Below are 9658 nucleotides of genomic sequence, written 5' to 3' on the forward strand. Positions count from 1 at the left end.
CAAGTTTTAAAATGATATTGAGTGATTTCTCATCTCATTGGACATTCTTACCCGTGCATAAAATCGGGTTTTGTTCATGGTGTTAACTTGGGCCATGGTGCACCATGATGTGAAAAGGGAGAGGGCAGGATTCATTATACTCCCTAGTTGGCTACTACATGAGATACTGACTCGGTGACCTGGCAACGTGAATGAGCAAAGCATTTGTCTGATTGCTGTGTTGATTCACTGATTTCAACTTGCTGCACGTTCTGCTGAAATGCAGTCTCTTTCACCCTGAAGAAATCCTAATACTCCCGCTGATGCGCATCCCTGAAAAAAGCACAGCTGTCAGGTAGGCTGCAGTGACACCTGCATCAAGATGGGTGTCACTCAACACCCTGAAGTCCTAAAGGAGATGCCATGTATTGGCATTTTCCTGTGTGATCCTGGTCATTCCCACTCCTCTCCAGTCCAAAATGACTGTCTCATGGCATTGCCTCAAATGTGGCTTGGGCGCACACCAATCTCTAACGTGTAAGACTGAAGCTAAGTCCATGAACAAAAATGTAGTGCTAAGCCTGCCTAATATAATGCAAATGCAAACTTTTCACTGGTGGGAGATATGCAGCCTCCTTGCAACATTTAGTGCCTTTGATAGAAGCATGTGCAATTCAACCAGTTTGGTGGCGTCTCACCATGTAGTTGCTGCTTGTCCTTATTGCTGTGTTTTCTCTTGCCACTTCGTTACTGCTTTTGGTTTTGATTGTTTTGGGGTTGTTTTGTTTGAAGTGTCAACTGTGCATCAGACTGCAGATGTATTCTGCCTGCAGAGAGTGCACAAGAAGCAGCACATTCATAAAGTACAAGAAATGGGACACTCCTTGCAGAACCATGCAGTGCTTCCAGAGCAGCTCTCATTGGATACTCAAGATCTCATTCATAAAACCCGACTTCTGGCTCTTAAGGGAAGTTGCTCAAAAAGGAATCCATCCGTGCTAGAAACATAGTCTCCTTCTGGCTCACAGAGAGAAAAGGACATGTTTGCAATATGAGGTGTCTCAGCAAGAGCTTTATAAAAATTGCTGAAGCTGGGCCAAATGAGGGTTAGTAGATACAGCAAGATCATAGCGCACGTCTACCATAGTCAGGAAAAGGAGTAGTGGTCTGTTTTCCCACACCTTCTTTGCAGCAGTTGCTAGTGAAGTCTCCTCCATGGGGCAATTGGATGACATTAGATGGACCATCGCTCTTTGAGTAAATGGCACGGGACTTTAATGAAAAATAGCTTAAGGTCCACTGTCCTTATAAAACAAAGTATTTGGAGGTCTCCCTGCTACTCCCAAACCAGTAAATATCTCTGCTTTGTTCTTGCCTTCCTAGGTACTTCCAGTTAATCACACAGTGTGTTTGCCTTCCTCTTCCTTGTAACTCAAATTGTGTTTTGCTTTAAATGGAATCACTGTTATTTTTCTTCATTGTTTCCTTCAGTCCCTGGTCTTCCCGTTTCTGCATCAGCGATGCTCCCCGGGAGCCACGGGAGGGCAGTAAGCCTATACGGAGAAGTCCCAGCCACGCTAAAGTACTCTGCTGAGAGCCCCTTGTTTTTCAGTGAGGCTGAAGGCCCTGGAGTTTCCCTCATGGCAGGGAGAAAGCAGGCTCCCCTCACCCCAGCATGGCTGCAGTTTTGCCACAGCATAGGAGAGGCTTTGAGTGAAAGTGAACCTCATGCTGTACCAGGATCCATTTAAAAACATCTGGTTTCAATGTGATGCCACGTTCAGCACTGCAGCTCTGGGTGAGGTGCTGTTAAGTTGCACACTCCATCTTGTTTGGGTCCCCTCCTGTTATTTTTTTTTTTTTAAAGCATTCAGCCCTAGTTTCAGTCCTAAAAATCCCATGCATAAGTCAGGGGCTCCTCCAGCCATCGCTAAATTAGGTTTTCTTCTGAGCATCTTCAAGAGGGAAACAAATAATTATACTTACTGCTTTGTCATTCCTCCTCTGACTTGCAGTCTCCTGTTCTGTCCCAGCAGGTCTTGGTAATCTAGGCGGAAGAAAAGAGCACGCTGCTGTCATTCCAGTTTTCAGCACTGGGGAATCTAAGGTCAAGCTAGATTGTGTCATTTGTGCTCTTAGAGGACAGGGGGACTATCTAGTTTTCTTGAACTCAGTTGTTTTATAAGAAAGCAGCCTGGACAGATGTGGTACCGTTGTCAGAACTTCTACCATATTATTTATATGCTCCCTAACACGCTGTTGCATCCCTCATCGAATTTATCCTTGCTTCCCCTGCCCCCAGTAAGGCAGAGTGATGTGCGCTGTTGCCGTCCTACAAATGGGAAACAGAACAAGAGTAAGAGAGTAAACGCTGGGTTTAAGTTGGTTACGTAAGAAAGATCTGCCCACATCAGATCAGGGCATCAAAAATGATCACATAAGTCACTATAATTTCTTCTTCCCTTTGCTGCAGGTTTGCTATCACCCATCTTTTCCCACTCTCAATTCAAGACGTTTACCCTGAGCACTCAAGGAGTTAAGTGAATATGAACTGTTGTCTTCTCCTTCGTGCAACAAATGTTTGACAGGTGCTCAAGAACACAATTTGGGAGGTGTCAATGCTCGGCTCTATTTGTGGCTTAGTATTAGAAAGATATAAATAAACAGAGACTTTGAAGTGGAACTAGCTAAACTCCTTGATATAGAAACCTGAGACAGGTATGGGGCCAAGTAGTTGGAATGGAAGTTTTCCAAAACTGGGAAGTGTTCGAGTCCTATCAAATGCAGCCTGAGCTAAGTGATGGCTCCCAAGGCCAACTCAGGATTAGGTCTGCACAGAAATAAATGCTGTGAAGCCTGGCACCCCTGAACTGCCTTGCAGGGCCTGAAGAATCAGAAGGGGGCAGAGCAGGAAAAGCTTCAGTCCTATTTCCCCCTATATCACTGGTTTCTATGACTTCAGGGGGACCTTGCTCACCCCGGTATAAAATGTGAGTAACTCCACAGCTAACCTGCATTTAAGCAGACTAGGAACAGCGTAAACAGTAAAAGCAAGCGTGGAAAACTGATCCAACCTTTTAACTTATGCCATGCCTTCCTCAATCTTTACAAAGCTAAATATAAGCAATTACAATTCTCCCTGACTTGGCAGAGCTGCATCTATTTAAGAAAGAATCTGAGCCTTCCTTCAAAACTGGTGTAAGACAAGCAAGATCCCTGGAGCTGAAGGTAGGTATTCAGGATTATTTTTGACGTTACCTATTCACCGCTTTGATGTACCAACAGATAGTAGCAATAAAATGCCAGTAGCATTTACAGAGTTATTCCAACAGGAGTGTCTTACCCTTTCATAATGCTGGAAAAGACATGTCCACTCTGTAAGCCCCTATCAAATACAGCCTTTTGTGATATTCTGGGAAGTTCAAATTTGAGCTATTTTTGTTCTCTTAATATTGTGGTAATAGTTAGTCTTCCCGAGTGTTTTGTGCAGGTTTCAAGAGGCACGAAAACGAACTTTCTTCTCTAGTAAGGAAAAAAAATAAATATCTGATTTCTGACCCTATGTGATTTGGGTGGACAAGCTAAGAACTGAAATGGCAAACACACTGAACAATTGCGGACAACTCATCATGCAGCCATTTCACATTCCAGGTTGTGCTGAAAACTAATGGGGAATAGAAATCCAGCAGATGTCTTTGGCTATAGAGGCTCTGAGCTGTGGCTGGTCAGGCTAGGGAAGAATACAAGGCCAGAAAAAAACAAAACACACTTGAGGCATGGGTTAGGCTTAGAAAAGAGGAGGGAGGTGCTGGCTTCTCTAACCAGGCATGTTCAGTGCAGCTATAGCTTGAAAGACTTAAACAGGATGGGAAAATGTAGGCTAGCAGGGGACATGAGGCAATACCAAAGCCACTTAGCATGCAAAGGGTTAGGTCACCTTCTTTGTTACTGGTGTGTGTGTGTGTGTGCATGCTTTTTAGTGCTGTCATGAAATAGGAGTGCTGCAGCAGAGAACAGTGAGAAGGTCTGTCTTCCAGGAAAGGAACCACGTTTCCTATGGTTTGAATGTAGGCCACCAGTTAAACTGAAGTGACAGTTCGTTGAAGTCTGTGGAGTGGATGGCACAGGATGTAGTCACTGTCCAGGCTTCATCATTAGATCCTGTCTCTAGTGGGACTGCTGAAGAAAAGGGGCATCTTTGTGCTCCCACCTTGGGCTCCTCCAGGCTAGAAATCTTCTCAGAAGCATCTGGGAGTTGATGGGAGAGTGAACCTGCACTGCTGGTTCTTGGCACCGCTGTGCCTGAAGGCGAGCTCTTTTCCCTGTGCACAGCTACAGAGCGTGTCGAAATTACTCTGCTGCACATCTACTGAGGCTTTGCAAGCACTTATTTAGGCATCGGCCTTCAAGAGCACGACAGAGCAGAACAATGCCATTAGCCCTGTTTTATAGATAGGAGTTGAATAATTTGCTCAGGGTCAAACGAAGAGCTTAATCTGGATGTCTGGCCCATCTCTTGATCAGTCATTCCTTCCAGAGGCTTGTATTAACAGCTGGCGTCTCCCTCTTAGCTGCACTCAGATACGTGTCAGTCAGGATGTTCTGCCACCAGTCAATGTTTCTCTTCAGGTATGTGGATACAGATAGAGTTACTAGAGGACAGATTACGTGGTCCTTTGCAACTGACCTCAAGAACTGGATCAATAGCCACAGCAAAGCAGAAAATGGGTCAGTCAGCATCCAAAGGTAGCAACAATTCTGCTTTCTCCCTAGACTGACTGCTGGAAGTAAATAGTTGGGACTAGCTGTGTATCATCTTCAGGCAAGCGGATGGATCAGTTTGTCCATTTGCCACACAGGCACTCAGAAAAAACCCTGCAGCTTTCCCGGTCTCCTTCCCACACCTTGCTGTCCTTTGGAACAGGGAGGGAAGATGCCAGGAAGCCAGAACAAGGACTGGCTCTTAAGGCAGTGAAAGAAAACATGGTGTCTTGGGGATAGTTCCAGGCTGGGGCAAGGTGGCTCGCTGCTCTCCAGCTATGCGAGACATGGCAATGCTGTGCCAAAATCTGGGAGCAATGGCTGAATTTGGCAGCACACTTCACCATTAGCCAGCAGAGCAACCTGTGATGACTGGTGTTAATTCTTAGTTCCAGTAAAGTGTTCAGAAATAGCCTTATTTCTCTGGCTCCATCCCACCTTCCCATTTAAGACAACTCTGCACAAACTGTTCCGGATAACCCTTCTGTCCTTTGCAAAAGGCTTTTTAGAGTGGCTAAATGCAAAGGACTTGCTTCTGTTTGCCTAGCTTCAAAATTAATTTGCCATGTTTACTCAGGGGGTGAATGGCTTTGCTAGTTATCTGTAAAGTGAATCCTGGCTGGAAGCTACAAAGAACTGAGCCTTTCTACTATGCCTGTGCAGGATTGATTGAGGTACATGTAATCAATCAGGTGGCAAGACAGGAGGACAAAGCACTCACCAAACTATGCAAGCAAATGCAATTTACAATGAGCAGAAACAACTGATCTGTCTAGCCCAGAGATAAGGAAGAATTACAGACAGAATAACGTTTAACCAAGTCTCACTGATCTGGGGAGAAACAGAAATACTGTGTTCTTGAGGTACACAGCTGCTGATCAGAGAGACTGCTGCAACTTCAGACTCTTCAACTCCGTATCATCCAAAATGACTTTGCTCGATACCCATAAAAATCACTGTTGTGCAACAGAATTTGAACAGATGAGCATGATATTGTGAATGTTTTACTACATTATTTGCTAAGGTGGCAGGGGCAAGGTGCCTGTCCTTGCCTTACACTGTCCTACACAGAAGCCAAAGACAAGGACTGGTATCACTTTCTTCCATTTAGTGCTTCTATCTGCAGCCTCTCCACCTGGCACTATCCTTCTATCAATGTACTCCACCCCCATGGGCTTGTCTCCAATTTTCCAAAGTGCTTGGTACCCACTTGGGACCCATGTGGCAAAGTCTGGAGAGAGCAGTGGGTGGCATGAGTGACAGCCAAACGTGGCGTGGTGGCATATGCGTGGTGTGCTGCACAACTTTTACTGGCAATCATCTGTCAGTGATGAACACATTTGTAGCCTGGGCTTGCTGTGGCTTGTTACCACCTCATCTAGAGAGCAACACCTAGTTTTGCTTTCTTTCATAACTTAAAGAGAAAAAAATCTGTGTACTTACATGTAAACTTCCAGTTCGTAAGAATGCATTTGCAATGCTTCTTTTCCCCCGGCTGGAGAGAAAATCATGTCATCCAGCCCACTGAGCATGTGTATGTGGAGGGCAGGAGCAAACCCAGGTGAAAGACAAGGAGGCTGTGATCTGCCTCACATCACTGAGAGGAGAAATCCAGGTGAATACCATCTAAAACGCCTGAAGAGTAGATTTGCTACCTTTTCTCCAAATAATTATTAGAGAGAACCCCAGCACCGGTGGGCCTGCACCCACCTCCTATTAGAGTTCAGTCCTGTACGGTCGATGCCCTTGAGCTATATAGCACAAGCCACAAACACCCTGGGCCACAGCCACTGCAGTCTGTTCTGGATAAATAGCAGGAGACAAGAAATGCTAGAGTCTTCAGCTTTGCTACCAATGCTGTCCTCCCAGGTCTCTTGCTCTCTTCCTCGGAGACCCACAGAGATAATAGATCACCTCTGTGGTTCGACACCCTTCACCCTTCCTCCCCCAAAGCAGCCCCTCTCTTGGTGACACAGTATGGGCAAGTGGTGTGAGCAGGGGCACGGAGAGGCACCTGTCAAGGAAACTTTCTCAGCGAGGCAAAACACAGGGGGCAAAGGGAAGGTTTTTGTGTTTTCTCCCCACTCTTCTTCTTCAATTAGGCAGCCCTTCAGCGTTCCTCTCCCCTCCACAGAACCCAACAGCAACCTCTGCCCACCTCCTTGCAGCCAGGGGGCTCGGGGCCCTCCAGCAGCCCCACGGGCATTCCCTGCCCTCTCCAGCTGTGTGGAGGAAAGCTGCTTCCCGAGAGGTCCAGAAGGAAAACTGGGGCGGAAATTGTGAAATACCTGTCCTGTTCCCTGCACTATGTCTTCCTCTTGGACAGAAAACATGAATCTCGAGAACTGCCACACTGTCTCCTTCTGACAGCACTAAATCATCTTAAAAATAAAGTGCTCACTGGCTAGCTGAAATGGACCCTTGTCTCTGTCTCTTTGCAGTGAGGGGAGAGAGAAAGGAAGGACAAGTGCAAAGAATGCCAGAGTGCTTTGGGATGAAAATACACAGTTCAGGAATCAGAGCAGTCCTAAGCATTACAAAAATAGCTCATCATTTGGATCCTATGATGATACTGGATGTGCATCTACCACTGACTGAGTCAGAGAGATCTCATTTCTTTACAAGGCTGTTGCTCTCATTCTTGGCCATAAAGCCATGTAAATAACATATGGTACAAAGAGCGTCACTGAAACCTGTCAAGGTTTTGAAATACCTACAAGTTAGCTACTAAAACCAAGCCACCTGTCCAATGACTTCTACTTGAGCTGTTCCAGTACATCATCCCTATATTATTATAATATGCTGATGGAACACCATAAATATACATAGTCAGATAAGACATTCCTCCTGCCCGAAAGAAATTTCCCTCTAAAGAAGGTGACTGAACACAAGACAAACCCCCTCAAGAGGTAGCTTATCTGATCCTCAGCAGTCGCTTGGAGAAGGAAGAGTGAGGGAAACATTTCCAGAGCAGCTTTTGCTTTGTGGTTAGCTGTGCGAATGCAGGAGAAGGATGGTGACGTATATTTTATTGTGGTTGGAGAAACAGCTTGAGCCTGTCCTATGCAAGAGGATTTTTGAGTGTTCTCTGAATAGCCTGAATACTTGTCAACCTAATCACAATACCAATAGCTGCTTAATTGAGACTCCATTAACTCTTTTTCTGCAGGTTAGTTGTTTGCCTACTAATTTCCTGTTGCAATGGAGCCCTTCTTACTGCAGAACCCAAAGATCATTCCAGGCTCTGGTTTTCTAACTTTTTTTTGTTTGCAGAAGTTTAGTCACTCTGGCCCGTTCCTCTCCATGTTCCTCTCTGGGAATGTGGCCCACTTTGTACAAGGCTTTAAAGAAGCCAGCTTTCACCAGGTTCTTCAAAGCAGTCAGCATCAGAACTGGCAAAGCTTTTCTTGGGTGTTCCTTGGCACCCTGTAAGTGGTGAGCTGCTAGGTGGTAAGCAAACAGACTCCTCTCAGAAAACAGCAAACAGGAGGAAGGAAAGCAACCCCACCCAAAGGCTGATCGCAACCTTGCTGGAAGTCACAGTCAAAGAGCCCTGGACTCACTCTTCCCAGCACCATTCTTGCTGCTTCTACCCCAGACCCACAGCAGAGCTGTTTATGCACCTCATGAAATTGCATCATTAAGCCCTTCGTTATATAAGTATCAACAGGCAATACAAGGTGAAGAGATGATGGCATGGCTAAAGCATCTGCTGTGGAGTCAGGACTTCCAGCTGCTACATCAAGCTCTCCCACTGACCTTGGCTAAGGTACTAGCCTCTCTCTGACTTGTAGTATCAGGATATTTGGAGAATTAAATACTTTTCAACAAATCATTTTAATAGCAGTAGACAGAGGGGCTCTGGGGAAGCGTGAGTCATTATTAGTCATAATTTAAATTTATTATAATTTCCATTACATTTATATATTACATATATTATGAGGATAGATATATCATTATGGTATTTATATTGAAATTCACATTATTATAATAAAAATTATCAACTTTATTTGATTTAATAGAAGACTGATTTATATGATCCTCATAGGTGTAAAATTCTTGCTAGAAATGTTCATTTTTCTGGATAAGGCAGCAAGTATGTTGAAATTTGACTGAATAAAACACTCCTGAACAAGATGCAAGAAATAAATCACAGTTGTGCCAAAGATGTGTTGTGACTGGTTCCTTAATAATGTTCACTTCTTGTTCTTACAGGTAATCAAGAGACTCCTCAAAATCTGGCAACTTGCTTTCTTGCAGGACTGCTCTGGCTTGCTCTGTAAATTCAGATCTGCATTGCACAGATCTGCAAAAGCATGCAGGCATGTAGCACAATAATTATATGACATCTAGACACAGGTAAAAAACCTTTAACCTGCAACAACCTCATTCTGCTGTCACATCATACTGGAGGCGCTAAGGCATCAATGGATGCCAATGTTTAGGTTTTTACATAGAGGTTTCTTCTCTACCCTGCTTGGAAGGGCTTTATCTGGCAAGAGTTTGCACAGCACATTTAGCAGATTGCTCCTACACAAACTCTGATGGTTGATTCATGGCATGGATGAAGCAGGTGTCACTGCTGTTTTACCTACAATCCTTTGGTGGAGGGCACAAAACCAGAAAGGGGCAGCCTGGGCTGATCCCCACAGGATTCGCGTCCATGTCTCCTGCCTCTGAACTAGGCATGGTTTGCACAGGGCCAGACTCTAAATTTGGAAGTCTGGGATTTGGAAGGGAGGGATGAGTGCTCCATTCTCATTTCCTCTTGCTGAGCTTTCCCATTGTGTAGAGCATAATAATAAATAGTAATAAGAAGAACACAAATAACGCTGGAGAGAGGAGAAAGCAAGAGCATGCATAATGATTAGGGTCCCAATGTGAAGGCGGAGTGCTGCGAGTGCCCTAAGTCTTCACT

The sequence above is a fragment of the Falco rusticolus genome, chromosome 12 (assembly GCF_015220075.1).
Source record: "Falco rusticolus isolate bFalRus1 chromosome 12, bFalRus1.pri, whole genome shotgun sequence".
Classification (NCBI taxonomy): domain Eukaryota; kingdom Metazoa; phylum Chordata; class Aves; order Falconiformes; family Falconidae; genus Falco; species Falco rusticolus.